General features: G+C 46.4%; 1 long non-coding RNA gene across 1 annotated transcript in view; it reads right to left on the reverse strand.

Annotated features, from left to right (window-relative positions):
* Positions 1 to 21,464, reverse strand: part of LOC114605273 (uncharacterized) — an 87,153-nt gene that overhangs the window by 51,398 nt on the left and 14,291 nt on the right. Inside the window, exon 2 of the long non-coding RNA XR_013394453.1 lies at positions 11,103 to 11,856. This is a non-coding gene — a long non-coding RNA (uncharacterized LOC114605273). The remainder of the gene's footprint in view (positions 1 to 11,102; positions 11,857 to 21,464) is intronic.

Raw genomic sequence — 21,464 nt, forward strand, 5'->3', positions numbered from 1 at the left:
AATGTTTATATTTTATTGAGATTATTATAGTAAATTAAAGTATATTAGAAACAGAAAAAGGAAAAAGAGGACACATTAAAAAAAAATTAAAAGCAAAGGAAAACAGCAAAAACAAAATAACCATCAAATATAGTTAATGTTACAAAACTATACAGTATGGAAATGGATAAACTAATTGTTTCGCTCAAGACCCATGAAACCATGGGTCACTATGGTTTCAACAAATACGTTCCAAATATCATTACATATGTCCATGTATAACTTTGCCTAAAAGCGATTCATTCATAGGCTGCAACAGACTTGCCACTCTATTCTGCTTTGTTCAGACCACACCTGGAATACTGTGTTCAATTCTGGGCACCACAGTTTAAGAAGGCCGTTGACAGGCTGGAACGTGTGAGGAGGGCAACCAAGATGATCAAGCGTCTAATGGTCCTTATGAGGAATGCTTGATGGAGCTGGGTATGTTTATCTTAGCCAGGAAAAGAGGAGACTGAGAGGAGATATGATAAAGGTAAAGGTAAAAGGACCCCTGACCATTAGGTCCAGTCGTGGCTGACTCTGGGGTTGCGGCGCTCATCTCACTTTATTGGCCAAGGGAGCCGGCGTACAGCTTCCGGGTCATGTGGCCAGCATGATAAAGCCGCTTCTGGCAAACCAGAGCAGCGCACGGAAACGCCGTTTACCTTCCCGCCGGAGCTGTACCTATTTATCTACTTGCACTTTGAGGTGTTTTCGAACTACTAGGTTGGCAGGAGCAGGGACCGAGCAACGGGAGCTCACCCCGTTGCGGGGATTTGAACCACCACCCTTCTGATCGGCAAGCCCTAGGCTCTGTGGTTTGTATGCTTTACTCTGGAGTAAATAAAAGAGGCATTCACCCAGAGCCTTGGGCCAGTCACAGCATTCCATCAGTCTAACCTACCTCACAGGTTTGTTGTGAGGAATTAAACGAGGCAGGCGGAGAACCATGTGCCCCACCTTGAGCACCTCAGAGAAGAAAGTGGGATAGAAATGCAATAAATGAATGAATAAATATCAGGAGACAGCTGAGACTGAGGAACAAGAGCCCCCAGAAGAACCTCCTATATCTGTAGAGCCAGAATTTGGGCCTTCACAGGCATCTTCCCTTGCACAGGAATAACCAAATGCCTCTCCCAGAATGTCAGCAGTCCAGCCGTGCAGGGAGTGCACGACTGGATGGCAGGAAACAGGGGACGGGGGCCCATCTTCAGGCTGTGGGGTTCTCAACCTGTGGGTCCCCAGATGTTGTTGGACTACAACTCCCATCATCCCTGAGCTCTGGCCTTGCTAGCTAGAGGTGATGGGAGTTGTAGTCCAACAACATCTGGGCATAGCTGTCAACGTTTCCCCTTTTTTAAAGGGAAATCCCCTTATTCCGAATAGGATGCCTTGCAAGGAAAGGGAAAAGTTGACAGCTATGCATCTGGGGACCCACAGGTTGAGAAAGGCTGATCTAGAGTGAGGTGGAGTGCGAGAGAGGAAGTCTGAGAGTAGGAAATCAAAAAGGCTGCTCATAGTCTTTGCTGGAGCAAGTGGCTCATTTGGAGCTATCCGTAGTGCTGAATTAAAAGACCCCTGCTTCTTGGGAGAAAAGCAATGACAAACCTAGACAGCATCTTAAAAAGCAGAGACATCACCTTGCCAACAAAGGTCCGTATAGTTAAAGCGATGGTTTTCCCAGTAGTGATGTATGGAAGTGACAGCTGGACCATAAAGAAGGCTGATCACCGAAGAATGGATGCTTTTGAATTATGGTGCTGGAGGAGACCCTTGAGAGTTCCATGGACTGCAAGAAAATCAAACCTATCCATTCTGAAGGAAATCAGCCCTGAGTGCTCACTGGAAGGACAGATCCTGAAGCTGAGGCTCCAATACTTTGGCCACCTCATGAGAAGAGAAGACTCCCTGGAAAAGACCCTGATGTTGGGAAAGATGGAGGGCACAAGAGAAGGGGACGACAGAGAATGAGATGGTTGGATAGTGTTCTCGAAGCTACCAGCATGAGTTTGACCCAACTGCGGGAGGCAGTGGAAGACAGGAGTGCCTGGCATGCTCTGGTCCAGGGGGTCACGAAGAGTCGGACACGACTAAACGACTAAACAACAAGAAGTCTTTGCTGGAGCAAGTGGCTCACTTGGAGCTATCCGTAGTGCTGAAACTTCTCACCAGCCTTGCCTCCTCTTTCATGGAATCTGGCATTGGACTACTAGAATAGGGCATCCTTGCTGCTCATTTGGCTCTCCCACATTCCCTTGATCCTCAGCTGTATCCTATCATAACCTCCATGATGGGAGGTAGCCCACGCTGTGCCCAAACCAATGGCTTAAAGTTACAATAACTTTCTGGCGGTAGGAGATGCTCAAAAGTGGAACAGTCTTCCTCAGGAGGTTGTGGACAGTGTTAGAAACTGAGATATGAAAGCTAGGAGCTAAATGGCAACTCAAACCTAGGTTATGGGCACAACAATGGAATGTCTAGGCACGCTTATTTTATAACAAGAATACAAAGCTGAAAATGAATGAACTTCAACTAAAATATTAGGTTCCTTTTTCACATGGTCTAGTCCTAGCTGTATATTGTCTCCCTGCTTATTTAACTTATATGCAGAATTCATCATGCGAAAGGCTGGGCTGGATGAATCCCTAGCCGGAATTAAGATTGCCGGAAGAAATATCAACAACCTTAGATATGCAGATGACACAACCTTGATAGCAGAAAGTGAGGAGGAATTAAAGAACCTTTTAATGAGGGTGAAAGAGGAGAGCGCAGAATATGGTCTGAAGCTCAACATCAAAAAAATGAAGATCATGGCCACTGGTCAATTTAGGGGGGAAATCCATCCAATAAACATTAGATGATTACCAGGGCTAGCTGGCTAAATTAGTCCTATCTGGGCCAGCGAGGAGACCAGGGGAGAATTAGCAGTGGGATCCCAGAGTGGGTAATCTTCATAAAAAGGGGAGAGGGAGGGAAGGAAGGGGAATAAAAGATCAGCTAAGTTCAAATTGAAAGCCAGGCGGAATAGCTCTGTCTTACAGGCCCTGCGGAAGGAAGTTCAATCCTGCAGGGCCCTGGTCTCACACATATATATATATTAAAAAAACCAATTACACAAACACTAAATATAAATGCCCACAGTTGAAATACACAACAAAACAAACATTAAAATGCAAACATCCATAAATAAAATGTGCTATAAATCAATCCCATTAAAACAATGCAACAGGAGAGATGGGTTGAGAGATCAAGGGAACACCTGTGTCCATTTTCAAAGCCGGCACATTGGGTCATTTGAAGCACTCCTTAGTGACCCTAGGAACTGACCCTTCAAGGCCTTGTGGACAGAGTGTTTGATTTCTCTCTACCACCCCTAAGAACCATTTTATTACACACAAACTAGCGTAATATGAGCTGTTCCTCCCCGCTGCTTCGTGCGCACAGAGACACACACTGGTGCCATCACACCCCCGATTTTCAGTTTAACCAGAACAACTCCATAAATCTCCTTTATCGCTGGGAAGAAACCCCCTTCCAAATCTCACCTCAGCCTTTTGAGGAGGGGGAGAAGAGGCACTTCAGCAGTGTGGGGTGGGGGCTGGGAACGCAAACGACAACTCACACGCCGAATAATAATCTGCAGCACTTTACAGAACCCGTGACATTTCTATACATGTGCTCCTCATCCTTCAAGAGACAAGTAGCACGCAGTCGCCAAAAGTGGCTGCTCAGGAATCAATCTTCAAAGCAGGCCTGCGAAGATTAGGTGGGTTCGTTACTTTGCGTACCATGTGCAAGCCCACGCACACAAACACCCGCTTATGACGTTGAATGCTGTATGCACAAGGACATATTTTGAAGGACCAGAACATCTTGGAAGAGCGGGAGGCTGAAGATCTTGCACACTTGACAAGCCACATCTGCACTGCTTGTTTCAGACGGTCACAGAACAGTCAGGTTTTCTGAAATGTTTTGAGAAGCCCAAACCTAGATTGAAGCTTGCTATGGCTAAATAAAGTTGAATGGTTTTTAAATTACAAGGATAAGCTGCAGTGAGCCTCAAGGTCCTGTGAGCTCCCCTTCCCAAGAGCTCAGAAGCTTTTGCTTCAATTTTAGATTAACCGCGGCTTGCCATCTTAATCCGAACCCAGGCAAACCGTGGTTAGCTTTAATTACAGTTAGTCGAAACAAGCTAACATCAAACCATGGTTTACAAAGCTGGCTTGTTTTCTGTAATCGGGGTTACAGAAAACCTGCAATACAGGGCTCAACATAATACTAAACTGATCAATTCAAAACAGAAGCTTCTGATCTCCTCCATCTCCCCCAGAGATGGGCGGGGGAGCCCACAGCTCACCGTGGTTTGCCCTTGTAACACTAAACCATGGCTTGGTTTTATGTGGGAACCAGGCCAAAGTCTACAACCCTCAAAGCCATGACTTAGCCCAATCATTCCGATATAAATTGAAGGTGACGGATCATATTTCGTTCATTTTCTATCCTGCCCCATGCCAAGGGCTCAGGGCGGGTGAGTACCTTTTTAAAAGAAAAGAAACAAGAACAAAGCACAGAGGTAAAAATATAACTGTTACCTCACACCTGCTTAATCCAGGTCATTAAACGCTAGCTCCATGTTTTGTAGCTCCTCCAGAAAGTGCCCTCTTCCAGGTTGAACTTTCCCTAGTGAGAGTCACACAACCGTAAGGGAATCATCCAAAAGGAATCTCCCAGCTTTTTCAACTCGGTGCACACATAGGACAATCAAGAAGGCACTCTTTGAGCAAAAGCCTGTCGTAATAGGAACACACTAAATCAAACCACTGGGCCCATCCACCTCAGTACTGACTACACTGACCGGCAGCACCTCTCCAGCATTTCAGGTAATGGACATCCTCAGGCATCCTGGAGATGATGGAGATCAAACCTGGGAACAAGCTGCTCTCCCTCCCAGGACCAGGAGAGGTATGAAGAGGGAAGAGCAGAGACAGACGCAGTGGCGGAGTCTCAGATTGCTTGGGAAGGGCCATGGGGAGGAAGAGATTTAGGCAGCTGTGGGAAGGCAGGGACCATCAGCTCCACAACTGCCTCATGGGGGCAAGACCTACCAAGAAGACGTGCTGTGCTCAATAGGCCTGGCACTCCTGAGCAGACCTTGTTTCTTCTAATAAGGAGTAACTTCAATTCCTCTGTGTGATTTATTCCTGACACCGAAGCAGATGGAGGAGGACGAGTTTGGATTTGATATCCTGCTTTATCACTACCCTAAGGAGTATTAATTCCAAGCCGGAATTAAGATCGCAGGAAGAAATATCAACAACCTTAGATATGCAGATGACACAACCTTGATGGAAAAGTGAGGGGGAATTAAAGAACCTTTTAACGAGGGTGAAAGAGGAGAGCGCAAAATATTCTGAAGGAAATCAGCCCTGAGTTCTCACTTGAAGGACAGATCCTGAAGCTGAGGCTCCAGTACTTTGGCCACCTCATGTGAAGAGAAGACTCCCTAGAAAAGACCCTGATGTTGTTAAAGATGGAGGGCGCAAGAAGAAGGGGACAACAGAGGACGAGATGGTTGGACAGTGTTCTCGAAGCTACAAACATGAGTCTGACCAAACTGCAGGAGGCAGTGGAGGACGGGGTGCCTGGCGTGCTCTGGTCCATGGGGTCACAAAGAGTCGGACATGACTAAACGACTAAACAACAACAACAAAGGAGTCTCAAAGCAGCTAACAATCTCCTTTCCCTTCCTCCCCCACAACAAACACTCTGTGAGGTGAGTGAGGCTAAGAGACTTCAAAGTGTGACTGGCCCAAGGTCACCCAGCAGCTGCATGTGGAGGAGTGGGGAATCGAACCCGGTTCACCAGATTACGAGTCCACCGCTCTTAACCACTACACCACACTGGCTCCCAATTCCGGATGGGAATTGGAGTACAAGAACACTGAGAGGCCACAGCTTGCCCACCCCTACTCTTGGACCAAACATAAAGCTGCATCCAACAGGCTACAGTGGCTCATAAATGGATTTTAATGGAGGCACAGTGGGGAAGATCAGGCCAGCTGCAGTGACTTGTGTTTTCTTCTGCAGAGAGCAGGGGCTGCTTCTGTTTAAGAGGGAAAGTACACAGAGCCGTATCTTAAGCATTCGTTCTCCTGTTGCGGAGACGGTTTACTCATGCATATGGGATCGATTTCTCGTAAGCTGAAACAAGCGTGCAGAGAAGACTTTCAACAAGTCGCCAGCAGGCTGAATCACTACACCAGTCGGAATGATTTAGCAGCCCTCTTCCTCCAGAGGATATGTCTCCCCCACCCACTCACACTGTTTAACTGCCGCAAGAAGCAGGAGATCGTAAATTAAGCACACTGCACATTGCAACATACACATTCTGTTGCCTTTCAAAAGGGCCCGTCTAATATCTTCTTTAAAAAAGGAAAGGGAAGAGAACAAGAAGCTTTCGTCTCCCGTCGGAAAGATGTTCAGAAGCAGCGGAGCAATAAATCACTTTAGTATTAAGCCAGAGGTGTCATCTTAATGGCAAGCGAAAGGTTCTTCACAGTGAGTGAACCATATTGTGGCTTTTTGTGTCGGAGGAATTGGACCTGTTTGCAAGCAGCACCCAGCTGGACAAGGAGACTTAGCTGCGCGAGACTGTGTATGTTTATGTGGAGGAGGAAAATAGATCTAACCCATGTATGGGTAATTAATAAAAAAAAATTGACTAGGCACCTAGATTCAAAAGAATGGGGTTTGCACACCCTTCAGTGGGAGAGAGCCCCCGGCAGACTTAAAAACTTTCTCAAAATTAAACAGCAGTATAGCATGGAATACAGGTTGTTAGAAACTTTTTCAGATCCTGCTTAATTTGCTTACAGCTCCTGGCAATGAACAGACCACACACTGTTAAGTAAGTTTAAAAAGCTTTACTTACAAAACCCAAAGGTCTGTTTATGCATTGTCCCATGCAGCAGCAAGGAAAACGCAGGTAGAATACTCTTGGGTGCAAAATACAGAATGTAGTTTCAAGCATGCAGTCTGAACTTGGAGCGAGTTCAGACGTGTCCGTGCTGGTCCGTTATGTGGCGCAGAGAGACAGAAAGGAAGAGAAACAGCTTCACTTCCTCCTTCACAGAAGTAAGAGGGATGGCTTCAAAATAAGATTTGACAAATTAACAAAGGGTAAGGATATGAATGGCTGCTAGCCATAATGGTTGCGTTCTATTTCTGCTGTTGGAGACAGTGCATCTCAGTTGCTCCTGTGCTCAGGTCTTGCTTACGTGTTTTGCTATAGACACCTGGTTATTTTTATTTATTATTATGTATTAAATTTGTATACGGACCTACACCCTTAGGTATACACTGTGAGAACAAGATAATGGACTAGATGGGCCACTGGCCTCTTGTTATTTTCTTACCGTATTGGCCCGAATATAAGCCGCACCCGAATATAAGCCCCACCTTTAAAATTGGAGGGCAAAAAAGAAAAAAACCCTGAATATAAGCTGCTCCCTTCCTCGCTCCTCCTAGCTGCATACCGTAAGGTCACGAATATAAGTCACACTTTAACTTTTCATGGTTGGAATTTGGGGGGAAAGTGTGGCTTATATTCGGGCCAATATGGTAATTAAATATCACATACAGTGGTACCTCAGGTTACATATGCTTCAGGTTACATACGCTTCAGGTTACAGACTCCGCTAACCCAGAAATATTACCTCGGGTTAAGAACTTTGCTTCAGGATGACAACAGAAATCGTGCTCTGGTGGCGCGGCAGCAGCAGGAGGCCCCATTAGCTAAAATGCTGCTTCAGGTTAAGAACAGTTTCAGGTTAAGAACGGACCTCCAGAACGAATTAAGTTCTTAACCCGAGGTACCACTGTACTCAGTTATACACACATATATATTCATCCTTTACAGTACACACACACACAATCCCAAGCATTCTAAAAACAGTTGCTCTAAAGATGGAGGGGGGGGCTGTGTTGGTGATGTCACAGATAGAATCATAGAATCATAGAATCATAGAGTTGGAATAGACCACAAGGGCCATCGAGTCCAACCCCCTGCCAAGCAGGAAACACCATCAGAGCACTCCTGACATATGGTTGTCAAGCCTCTGCTTAAAGACCTCCAAAGAAGGAGACTCCACCACACTCCTTGGCAGCAAATTCCACTGTCGAACAGCTCTTACTGTCAGGAAGTTCTTCCTAATGTTTAGGTGGAATCTTCTTTCTTGCAGTTTGGATCCATTGCTCCATGTCCGCTTCTCTGGAGCAGCAGAAAACAACCTTTCTCCCTCCTCTATATGACATCCTTTTATATATTTAAACATGGCTATCATATCACCCCTTAACCTCCTCTTCTCCAGGCTAAACATGCCCAGCTCCCTTAGCCGTTCCTCATAAGGCATCGTTTCCAGGCCTTTGACCATTTTGGTTGCCCTCCTCTGGACACGTTCCAGTTTGTCAGTGTCCTTCTTGAACTGTGGTGCCCAAAACTGGACACAGTACTCCAGGTGAGGTCTGACCAGAGCAGAATACAGTGGCACTATTACTTCCCTTGATCTAGATGCTATACTCCTATTGATGCAGCCCAGAATTGCATTGGCTTTCTTAGCTGCCGCGTCACACTGTTGGCTCATGTCAAGTTTGTGGTCAACCAAGACTCCTAGATCCTTTTCACATGTACTGCTCTCAAGCCAGGTGTCACCCATCTTGTATTTGTGCCTCAGACCAACAGACCCCCGACACAATGTTTTTTCTCAAGTTGCTAAGAGCCCGCAATATTGCATGTTTAAATACAACCCAGAGCAGAGAGATGTGTGTTTGTTTGTTTGAAGGGCAGGGACAGCACTATTGAGCCACCTCCCAATGGCCATTCTGTCTTCACTGTTAAATAAGAACAAACTGTCCCTGGAAAGAAAGGGAGGTTTCGAATGGGTGATCAAGGAGACAGCATGCTCAAATAAACACGGCATATTTCAACACAGCGGCTACTTTTCTCTCCCTGGACAGCAGGAAGAATGCCTGCACACCTGAGACTCGTACCGGTTTGAGATTTCTCCCCGGAAAACTAGCAAGTGAATAAATAGTCCCTCAGCACATCACATTCTGAGTCACAGGCGTCAAAATCCGCATTCAGAACGATTGCCTTTGTTGTTACCGTTCAGAGGGAACGGCCGCCTTTCCACAGAAATCAATACTTGCGTAAGAATAAATGAAACAAAAAGGCCAGGAAACCAAACCCAGGAAAAGCAGAACTGGCAGTCAGCCAAGCAGTTGGGAAAGCTCTCTAGGCCTTCGCCAGTCTAGGGATTCCATAAAAGAACATCGCTAGTTGTTGTTTTTTCTCCATAATTCATTCTACTTCCACGCTTCCCATTTTCAAGTTATAATAATAATAATTTATTATTTATACCCCGCCCATCTGGCTGGGTTTCCCCAGCCACTCTGGGCGGCTTCCAACAGAATATTAAAATACAATAGTCTATTAAACATTAAAAGCTTCCCTAAACAGGGCTGCCTTCAGATGTCTTCTAAAAGTTTGGTAGTTGTTCTTCTCTTTGACATCTTGTGGGAGGGCGTTTCACAGAGCGGGTGCCACTACCGAGAAGGCCCTCTGCCTGGTTCCCTATAACTTGGCTTTTCGCAGCGAGGGAACCGCCAGAAGGCCCTCGGCGCTGGACCTCAGTGTCCGGGCAGACGAAATAGGTTGAAGAAGGACCTTGAATGTATTGGACTAGAGCAGTTTCCCAAACTTGGGTCTCCAGTTGTTTCCAGACTACAATTCCCATCATCCCTGACCACTGGTCTTGCTAGCTAGGGATGCTGGGAGTTGTAGTCTGGAAACAGCTGGAGACCCTAGTCTAGGAGAGCATTGGTTCACAAAGTGGGCAGGGCTGCCCCCCAGGGAGTGGGACTAAGAAGCAAGCTGGAGATGCAAATGTCTGCCAGACTTTGAAAAGCTGGATCGAAACCATCCGTTCTGTCGAATTAAACTAAACTGCTTCAATTGCATTTTGAATAAATGCGTGATTAATCGTCGCCGCTTGGATTTTATTGTGTTGTCAACTTCTCCTGCAGGTCATGCAAACCGCTCTTCTGAATAATGCTTTTTTATAAGGTGGGGGGGAGCGGGCCCCACTGGAGATGAGTTTACAGAACCGAGGGGCCGGCGGCCTCAAAAAGGTTGGGAAACCGCTGGACTGGAGTGACGTTACGCCTACTGCGCTTTGGCCCTACTGAAATCAATGGGATAAGCAAGTTGCGACTTTGGTCCCAATGATTTCAGCAGGAATGAAGAGTAACCAGTGGGCAAAATAATCCGAACCCCGAATCCCAGCAGCTGGGAAGCAGTGGGGCAGGGCTGGCTGCTCCATCCAAAGCGGAAGGGTTTTCGGTATCTTCCTAGAGCAAAATGTCCGTCAGAAGGTTTTGTTTGGTCAGAATCAAGGATACACTTCCAGAGTTAACGGTAAATACATTACAGTTGTACCTCCATTTACGTAACCCTCTGGTTAGGTAAACTTTGGGGTGTGCGTGCGGCAAACCCGGAAGCATTTTACCAGGTTTCGCCATGCGCGAATGCGCAGAAGAGGGCTGCACATGCGCAGGAACGGTCCTCAGGTTGTGGAAACCTTGGGATCCAACCGGATCTCCGGAACGGATCCCATCTGCAACCAGAGGTACCATTGTACTTCTGGTAACTGAGCCGCCACAACTGATAAGAGGGCTGTGAAAATTTGTGTCCTGGGCTTTTTAGACGCTTCTATCATGTAATCCCTAAAGGGCCACTTTGGTGGCCTGATGTGGCCCTCCCCCCCAGTTCTCTTACCTTGCTACCATGACCTACTGGAAACCTATTGAAGGCCTCAGCCAACAAGGCTTTTAAGCAAGGATCTTTCCCAGTCTACATCTGCATTGCCATCGTTTCCTAGATGTCTTATTATTTGTGTCCTTCAGGAGGAAGAGTGGAGTATGAATTTATTAACCACCTGGCTCCTGACTGCTCCTACAACTTCCCCTTCAATTCAACCTCCAATTCCCCCACACCCGGCGCACAAAACCTTCTCAGTGCCTACCTTTGGTTCGTTTGCGCCACGGCAGAAAACGATGGGACTTCCAACATGTAATCTCCTCAACAGTCGTGGACCGAGGTCTTGCGTATTCACACCCCAAATAGTGCCCGTCTCTCTGATGAGCTGAAAGCGGTTACTTATGTGTGTGTTTTTAAGGCACACTTGTGCATAAGTTACCCACAGTGGAGGCCACATCACTATGGGAGGTGGAAGTGACGGGTCTCTGCTCCTGAACCATAGCAAGAGAAGTCCAAAGGAGCAGGGGGCGAGTTTCATTGGGAAGAGATGAGACTCTTCGGCCTACTGTAGACAACAAATATAGCAGGCCCACATTGCATCAAAAACATTCAGCTTGGACATCAAAATTTTTTGAACTGGTGCATCGCTGGATTGGATTGTTCAGGTGTGGCTATGGAATCATCCATCACCTGGAATCTATTTTCCAAATCCAGCAGTGATCTCCTTATGTTCCAGACCAGTATAAAAAGAGCGACCCACAATCACCACTGGAAACGACACGAGGATAGTGGAAGTGGGAAGATGGGAGATGTTAGCACAACCTGTTGCTTCGTGCAACAGTCTTTAGCCTTCGAAATGATTCTGCGAGCAGTTGCCTAGGAAACAACCATGGGGTTCTCTGCTTGCCGGGATGAAATCCTTCCCTCCAACGTGAACTGATGATGCATCCTCACGAAGAGACAGAGCGTTCAAATGAAGAACAACGTGAGGGGAACCTCAAACCGAGCGGTCCCTGAACCTGAAAGGGAGACAGACACAATTATACGTGAAGGAACACACGCATGCACCACAGTCTAAAATCTGCAGACCACTCTTAAAAATAACCATCACAGCTCGCTGGAGACTACTGGGACTCTCCCTACAGATGTTTTGGATCTACAACTGGCCAAGCCAACATAGTCATGTTGGGAGTCCAAAATTAATGAGATGGCACCTGGTTGGGTGTGGGTTGGTGTATAGAAATAAAACAGGTGGGAGGGGCATTGGAAAACCTGTGGCTTCCCAGATGTTTGACTGCACCTGCCATCGGTCCAGCGGTGGAACCTGTGGTCTTTGAAATAAAACAACAGTGACGACATTGAGACTGAAGTTCCTAAGACGGTCAAAGAGATATCCTGAAAATGTGTAACAGAAATCATGGAATTGTGGGGTTGGAAGGGACACAGCTGATGACGACTCTACGACAGCCTTCCTTATGCTGGTTCCCTCCAGATGTTTTGGACTGGGAGCTCCATCATCTCCAGTCAGCGCAACTGAGGAAAGCTGTTCTTCTGCGTAAGGATGCTGAAGGCAGAGGACATTTCTGGATTTTAAGGCTTTTACCAGCGTCAAAGGACACGGGTGAGATGAGACTTTTAGCCAAAAATGGCCAAAGTTGTAGAAAAGAGGGGGAAACCTCTAGTCTCCCCCCCCCCACAATAAAAACCATTTCCATGCAGACCTTATCACTTTCCTTCCACTGCTGATGCTCACTGTCATTCACTGTACACATCTGATCACTACTGTGACCAGGAAGCCCTTCCATAGGAGAGCAGTCCTTTCCTTCGCCTGTGAATTCTTTTGCCAAGACTTATCAGCATTAAAACAAAAAATGGCACAAATAAATATTCATTTGGGGGAGGAGTACATACCTCATTTTAATTCAATGGATTCATAAGCAAAACCGATTACGGACAATGCAGCCACAAGAATGTCTGCCATACTGCAAACCTGCCCCTATGACTAAGTAACATTAAGGAAAATATTTTCAGATCCTTCTCTAAGGGACATTTTACTTTCCCTATATTTATTTACCTACTTGATTTACCGTATTTTTCGCCCTATAGGGCGCACCGGCCCATAGGACGAACCTCGTTTTTTTTTGGGGGGGGGGGGAATGAATAAAAAAAATTTACTCCCGCCGGGCTTGCAAGGCTTGCGGATAGCTTCCTGAAGCCTGGAGAGCGAGAGGGGTCGGTGCGCACCAACCCCTCTTGCTCTCCAGGCTTCAGCGAAAGCCTGCATTCGCCCCATAGGACGCACACACATTTCCCCTTCATTTTTGGAGGGGGGAAAGTGTGTCCTATAGGGCGAAAAATACGGTATACAGCTGCCCCATAGCAGGAGAACTCTAGTGGGCTAATATGGTACAGTGGTTAGAGCGCTGGACTAGAACCTGGGAGATCGGAGTTCGAATTCTCACTCAGTCATGAAGATCACGGGGTGAGCTTGGAGTTAGTCACAGTCTCTTAACCTACCTCACCGGGTCTTTGTAAGGATTAACTGAGGAGGAGGGTGAACAATGTACACCTTGGCGGAAAAGGCAGGATAAAGACGCAGTAAATGAGCTCTTCTGCTGACCTCCACATGGTCGCATTTCGACCCGTGCCAGTCACAAAATGCGCCTGGTCCCTGGGGAATGTTGGACACCGGTTCACCCTCTTGCTCAGTGTAGGATTTGCAGCGCCAAGTTCCGCTACAGCAGGGGTCAGCAAACTTTTTTAGCCGGGGGCAGGTCCACTGTCCCTCAGACCTTGTGGGGGGCTGGACTATATTTTGAAGAAAAAATGAACAAATTCCTATGCCCCACAAATAACCCAGGGATGCATTTTAAACAAAAGGACACATTCTACTCGTGTAAAAACACAATGATCCCCAGACAGTCCGCGGGCCGGACTGAAAAGGCTATTGGGTCAGATCCGGCCCCGGGGCCTTAGATTGCCTACCCGTGATCTAGTCCAGGGGTCAGCAAACTTTTTCAGCAGGGGGCCAGTCCACTGTCCCTCAGACCTTGTGGGGGGGGCGGACTATATTTTGGGGAAAAAATATGGACGAATTCCAATGCTCCACAAATAACCCAGAGATGCATTTTAAACAAAAGGACACATTCTACTCGTGTAAAAACACACTGATTCCCGGACCATCTGCGGGCCGGATTGAGAAGGCGATTGGGTCGGATCCGGCCCCCGGGTCTTAGTTTGCCTACCCATGGGCTACAGCATCTCTGACAGCCACCGTCTCCTAAGATATCTCCAGGAAAGAGGGTCCCAGAGCTGTGTTAACTGTTAGACAGTCCCTCCTCAATGTTGAGCCAAAAACCTGCTTTCCTGATATTTCTACTTAGTGGTTCTCAGGCGCATCAGAGAACACACCCTGCTCTTCCGATATCTGAAGACACCTGTCACTCCCCTCCCCAAATCTCCTCTCTTCCAGACTAAGCAGACCTAGGGGCTTTCAGCCCTTCCTTGCAGGACTCACCAAACCCCCGGAGGGAAACAAAACAGTTCCAAGATGGGACCTAAACGGCTGTGGAGGAAACCAGAAAAGGGCCTCTGAATATCATCTGAAGGGGACTGCAGAGTTCGTAAGGGACAAGGCGATCCTTTGTTGCATGGGTTGACTTGCAAAAATGTTCTTAACAGAGCTCTTTCGGGAGGAAATGTAGGGTATAAATGGGATAAATGAGTAACAGCACCAACACTTTAACGGGGCCAAATTCCCCACTGATTACATGTGTTCGCAGGAGATTCACAGGATCGCAGGAGGCAGCAAACAGTGTCTTTGGCTACTTGGGTGGTTAGCAAAGGGTTTGGAAATAAGAGAATGCTGTACCAACCGCTGCTATGCTGCGGTCTTTGTGTCCACCTAGTGATAGCTACCTGGCACTGCAGCCCTGCCAAATTTGACGTCCTTCCACCAGGACACCGATCTACCAGTACATCATGATATCTGAAATAAGGGTGGAGTTATGAGGAGGAAAACAGCAAGGCGTGGCGATACCTGGTTTTCAACATCGTGATATATCACCAGCAAACCATCACGATATACCGATACATCATGATGTCTGGAATAAGGATGGAGCTTGGTAGAGGCACTGGATTGCTTCGCGGTTTTCCCTGCATCGTGGTTTTGGCACAGGACACATACGCATCATAATTCACGATATATTGCCAGGTCAAAAATTATGAAACCGATTATGGCAATATGGACTTCAAGCCAGGTTTGGACAATATATCGCCCAGCTCTACTGTGGATCCCCTATTTTTCAAAAGCCAAGCCATGCAACTCCTACTTTTGAAAATTCTGGTATCTTTCTCGCAGTTTTTGTAATGTGAATGATGCTGTGGAACCCCTGGGTGGGTTACGCAAAACCCCTGCAGTTGGTGGGCCATCAGTTGGAAGCCACTGCTCTAAGGGAAGTGGCGCTGTTGAGAATACTGAATTTGTTGGACCAACTGTCTAATGCAGTACTATATAGGGCAACTTCCAACTTCCTAAACTTTCACATATCTGCTGAGAAGTAGGTCCCACTGCGCTAAGTGCCTACGATAAATGCAGTGTTTGGAATTGCCCGGGTGCTGAGTGCATGCTGCTACTGGGGCAGGTCAAATTGCAACGACGTGGAGATTTCTGGGCACCAGGCTGGCAACTTGACATTTCCACCGACTTGTGCAAAAGACTTTTTGTGCTTCTGCACTGCAGGACAAATCGTGGACCCCTTGCTGGGCATCTTAAGTCCTTCATCGTCACACCAAGGAAAGTACCGTATTTTTCGCTCTATAAGATGCACCAGACCACAAGACGCACCTAGTTTTTGGAGGAGGAAAACAAGAAAAAAATATATTCTGAATCTCAGAAGCCAGAACAGCAAGAGGGATCGCTGTGCAGTGAAAGCAGCAATCCCTCTTCCTGTTCTGGCTTCTGGGATAGCTGCGCAGCCTGCATTCGCTCCATAAGACACGCAAACATTTCCCCTTACTTTTTAGGAGGGGAAAAGTGAGTCTTATAGAGCAAAAAATACGGTAATTCCAGGGTGGAGCACAGAGATATTCAACGGTGCTGCAGCCTTTCCACAAACCACCCAAATGAAACTCACAGACCACAGTTTAAAAGCCCCTGCATTAGTCCATATCTGATACCATTTCCATTTCCACTGTGTTTCTCTCCTTCTTGCATACTAGGACAAGTTGTAAAAGAAAGCTACAGTCAAGCAGCGTAGCTGAGATCACAGAGCCATAGTTCCCCCAAGGTCTTACAGAATCCTAGAACTGTAGAGTTGGAAGGGACCCTAAGGGACATCTAGTCCAACCCCCTGGTGAATAGACATTCCGCTGTGGCGACCATAACCCAGGTTTAAGGTTCCGTTTGGTGCCTAGCTTATAAATCTGAGTTTCTAACACTAGCTAAATGCGTGTAATACTGTTGCAGTTTCATGGTGCGAGTGGACTTCATAGCTGGCTAGTAGATACCAACACTTGGCTACCACAATTTGTACGTGCCCTCTCCATTTTCTCACCACGATAATGCATAACCTCTCTCACGTCCTGAATTTCTATCCTGCCTCCCCACCTTGCGGTCACTTTTTTGCTAAACAAAAACGGACAGCTAAGGCCATGGGTAGGCAAACTAAGGCCCGGGGGCTGGATCCGGCCCAATCGCTTTCTAAATCTGGCCCACGGACGGTCTGGGAATCAGCATGTTTTTACATGAGTAGAATGTGTCCTTTTATTTAAAATGCATCTCTGGGTTATTTGTGGGGCACAGGAATTCGTTCATTATTTTTTCTTCAAAATATAGTCCGCCCCCCCCCCCAAGGTCTGAGGGACAGTGGACCGGCTCCTTACTGAAAAAGTTTGCTGACCCCTGCCTAAGATGAACTCTTTGCAGCAAGGCAGGAAAAATGAAAGAGCTGTGTGGGTGTTTTCTTTCTTTCTGAGAAACTGGGTGTTTTTTTTAGATCTACTCTGATGAGAGAGAGAGAGAGTTGCTCAGGAAACAAGCTCATACCGGAAGCCAATGACCTTTTACCATTCTTGATATTTGCATATCATGCTGTTCTGCATGGAAGAGGAACTACACATATGCAGACTTCTTGCCGTCTGACCTTTCGGTTTCTGAGCTTCCAAGGCATCTGAACCAAAAATCCTGGAAGACACTGGTAGACACAAGCGAATCACACATATCTAAGCTTAATGCACTTTCTCAGCGCTTGATGCCTATAGCAGGACATGTGAAATGATTCCTTTGAAAAACTGTACAATGCATCTTCTATCTTAGTGGGGTTATTATATCCATCATGCCACAATCGCATGTGCAAGTTGCCGCTTGATGCTTCAGTCACTAAGTGACCAGAATTCTACCTGAATCCTTCCTCGCACACAGACCACCCCCGCCGTAAGCTTCTTCAGCTAGAGAACGTTCAGTGAAGGATGTTTTGCAAACGTGGGTGTTTGCTTGCTAACAAAACACCTGTTCTAAACTATCACACTGAATCTGGATCTTCGTGTAGAAGACAACAGACGGCACCAGGAGTGAAACGGTATTTGCAGAGCCTAAGACTTGCCGATCAGAAGGTCAGCGGTTCAAATCCCCGCGACAGGGTGAGCTGCCGTTGCTCGGTCCCTGCTCCTGCCAACCTAGCAGTTCAAAAGGAGGAAGTGCAAGTAGATAAATAGGTACCACTCCGGCGGGAAGGTAAACGACATTTCCGTGCGCTGCTCTGGTTCGCCAGAAGCGTCTTAGTCATGCTAGCTACATGACCCGGAAGCTGTACGCCGGCTCCCTCGGCCAATAAAGCGAGATGAGCACTGCAACCTCAGAGTCGGCCACGACTGGACCTAATGGTCAGCGGTCCCTTTACCTTTACCTTGTCTCTCAAACGTAAGGCAGCTGAGGAATGGAAGAGGGAGAGGTTTGAGTAAAGCAAAGGTGGAGAGGCAGTGAGAGAGGAAAACAGACAACTTTAAAAAATGGCAGAGGTTTGGGTTAAGGTCCATAAATAGAAACACCCTAGAGGTCCTCGGCCCTAAGGAAATTAGATTAGCCTCAACCAGAGCCAGGGCCTTTTCAACACTGGCTCCGGCCTGGTGGAACGCTCTGTCTCATGAGACCAGGGCCCTGCAGGATCTGATTTCTTTCCGCAGGGCCTGTAAGACACAGTTGTTCCACCTGGCCTTTGGCTTAGAATCAATTTGATTCCCTCCCCCTCTTTCTTTTTTCCTTTCTCCTCCTGTGAAGAGGCTGCATTTTAATGTTTTAATGTTGTATTTTAATTTTGTTTAAGTTGTATTTAATCAACTTGTTTTTATTATTGGTTGCTAGCCACCCTGAGCCTGGTCTTGGCTGGGGAGGGCGGGGTATAAATAAAATTTATTATTATTATTATTATTATTATTATTATTATTAAGCAGCGATGGAAGAGGAAAGCCACAGTTTTAAGCAACAGCAGAGGTTTCAGTAAAGCAGTGACAGTAAGGGTGGGGAGCAATGGTTTTAAACAGCAGGGAAGTTTTGAGTAGAGGGAGCAGGGAAAACACAGAGGGGGATCGTGATGGTTAAAATTAAGATCTGAATGCAGTGATAGGGAAGGTGATAAAGGCTTTGCTGTGTTAGCTTTTCAGAGTTGATTTCTGCATTGCACCCATCTCCACTATTTTTCCTAATAGTAATAATAATAATAATCCCTCAGTGTTCCTCTGTTCCCAATCTTTTCAGATCTCTCCCATTGTTTGAAACCATTCCCCCCCCCCAGTGTCTCTCCCTTCTCACTCCCACGCCATGGCCACTGCTGTGATACAGCCTGCTTTTGCCTACCCCATCCTAACCTCATTCATATCCAGGGTACTCCAAAGGCATTCCAGATCCTCCAATGGGAGCTGGCCTCTGACTTTATGCAAATCCAGGTTTGTGATGTGGAACTACAAATCCTCCAATGGGACTGCTTGATAACAGACTGGTGCAATACTAGTATAGAGAGAAAACCAATGGAAAGATTCCGACTGGAAAACACAAAAGGGACGTCTCTTCAGCTGGTCCACTTCCCTTGCTCAGCGTCTCCTTCCAGTACTTCTCTCCAGGCACTGCTGAATAGACACCTTGGTTCCTAGGTCAATACACGAACACTACAGCTCTTTGGTCAGAGCATTAATGCCCGGACTTTGCAAAAAGACCTTTGTTTTCCTGTTTGGTGATTAATTTTGTTGCCATTAGACTAATAAACTTGGCAGCCAAACCAAGTTGGCCTTTAACAAGCTTAAAGTCAAATGTTATTAAATCTTCTCTTGAATCTTACTATAAATGGACGTGTTCCAGCAATCTTCTGGCTTGCAAGCTGTAAAGTGTTTCTCTTTTCTTTTTCTTTTTCCAAGACTCATCCCATCATCCAAGGCTACCCATGGTTGCTGTAGATTAACAGACTGCCGGTTCTCTTTCCATTTAGCTGTCATAAAGTGGAGAGTTTAATCTGGATGTGCTTCGAAAAATATAAAACTGTCCTCTGCAAATTATCGGTTTCCCAGGGGATGTTATTAAGCTGCTGTCCTTTTTAATGCTATTGACTCATAAGGCTCTAGAAAAAGCAGTATTTTATGTACAGTGATGTCACTATATAAAATGGCGGTGCATTGGGTTTTGACCCTAATTGCCAGATTCTATTTACTTCATTAAATACATTTTTCTTTCATATTTCAGAGGGGTTTACTTCATAGAATTGTAGAGTTGGAAGGGACCCTCCAATGAGGGAATCTCAACTAGATCATACATGATAGAGAGATTCCCGTTTCAGAGATGTCACCATAAAAGCCTTGCTCCAAGCTGTTGGGAAATACTACCTTAAGGGTTGAAGTTTCCAAGCCAGGCAAGTCTTTAAAACATGATGGCTGGGACCGATAGAACCTGGAATCCAACATCTGGAGGGCTACAGATTACCTATTCCCAGCTTTTTAAACAAAGGTTAAAACCAGCAGCCTGAATTGGGACTGGAAGCAAACTGGCCACCAATGTAACTGTCCCAGAACAGCTGAAACGGTCCACACTTTACAACAGAGATAGTGACCCTGTGGGTCCGTGGGTGTTGCTGTTGAGCACTCAACTTCTACCAGCTCCCAGTCAGCATGGCCAATGGTCAGCAATGATGGGAAGTGGTGATCCAATTGTGGTCTAGAGGACCACAAGTTCTCCATCCCTGATTCAGAAGGTCTGAAGCACCAGCTGAAGCTTTGGAGTCAACGTCAAGGGCAGCGCCATGCCTGGCACACTGCAGGACCCATGCTTGATGGTACAGAAGCATGAATGAGCTAAGCATGGTCCCATCTGTCAGAGGAGAAGGAATGACTCTTTATTAGCCAAAGGTGATTTTTTAAAGGCATTCACAACAACTCTCAATGGCTTCTCAAGAATATGTTTTAATTTGCTGGAAGCTGACCAGGGTGGCTGGGGCAACCAGGTGACATAGATAATTATTATTGGATGCAGGTGTACCCCAATACTTGTTATTGGATAAACATGAATTGCCAAGGAGAACAGAAGCTCCTCTACTTTCAGTAAGCACGCAGGAGAGGAAATTTTGGCAGGTTTCCTACACACATGGGAGGAGAGGAGGACCACACGAAAAGTCCTTCTAATCTACGCAAGCGTTAAAGGTTCAGGGGCCCTGTCCATCTTTGTATCTCTTCATCCTTGTTGGTTTTGGCACACGTTCTGTTCTTTGCCCAGCCAAAGAGATGCTTCCTTTCTTCCTTCCCCGCCATTCTAATTTCTAATCAAGATTCGCACTTCTTCCGTTGGAGTGGAGACAGGCTTGTTTCGGAAAGACTTGTGCTTCTGAGCCAAGTGCAGTGAAGCTGTCTCTCTGTTGACTTTTCATCGCTGTTTGCTTTTAATACCGATGCACAATCTGCTTAAATAAATTGTGCTTCGGCTGCGCGTTCATATGTTGTTAATTTCTTGGTGGGTTCTATAAAGCCGCACGAGGGGCCCCCTGAGAACTGCATAGCTATGAAGTTTACAAGTGAATCCTAAGCCAGCCCCATCTGCCAAACCTTCCAGGGGACACAGCGTGCTTCAACCCAAGGGAGGGTCATCTAATCTGCCCCGCAGACTACAGCGATGGGAATTCCTCCTATTGCTCAACTACAGTTGTTACTGGAAATTTGCTCTTTAAGTAACTAAGTTTTTAATGAATGTCTTTCCTGGTACGAGACAATGGGCTTGCTTATATGCTCAGTTCGAAGGAGACTCTTAAAAAAAATAAAGTAACAGTGAGGGTCAAACCAGACATAAATGCAGACAGCGTCCTTTGTGTTTATTGTTGTTGTTTCTGGATTGGGACCTGCTGTGATAGAGGTGAAGGGGATTTAACCCTTTCCCCCACTTGGTGGTCTCAATGAAAATCACCCAGCACCTCCAAACCTGCCATTTGCATGAAGACATGCTTCCTTCCTGGACTGGCCTCCTAGTGGGCATTCAGTGATGCTGGTCCTGTGCTCTGAACACGCTTCCAGCAGAGATGCAGCAGACACCCTCACTTTTTATTTTCAACTCTTGTAAGAGCTTTTTTTCTGTAGACGGATCTATGCAAGTACTTTAATA

The sequence above is a fragment of the Podarcis muralis genome, chromosome 10 (genome assembly GCF_964188315.1).
Source record: "Podarcis muralis chromosome 10, rPodMur119.hap1.1, whole genome shotgun sequence".
Classification (NCBI taxonomy): domain Eukaryota; kingdom Metazoa; phylum Chordata; class Lepidosauria; order Squamata; family Lacertidae; genus Podarcis; species Podarcis muralis.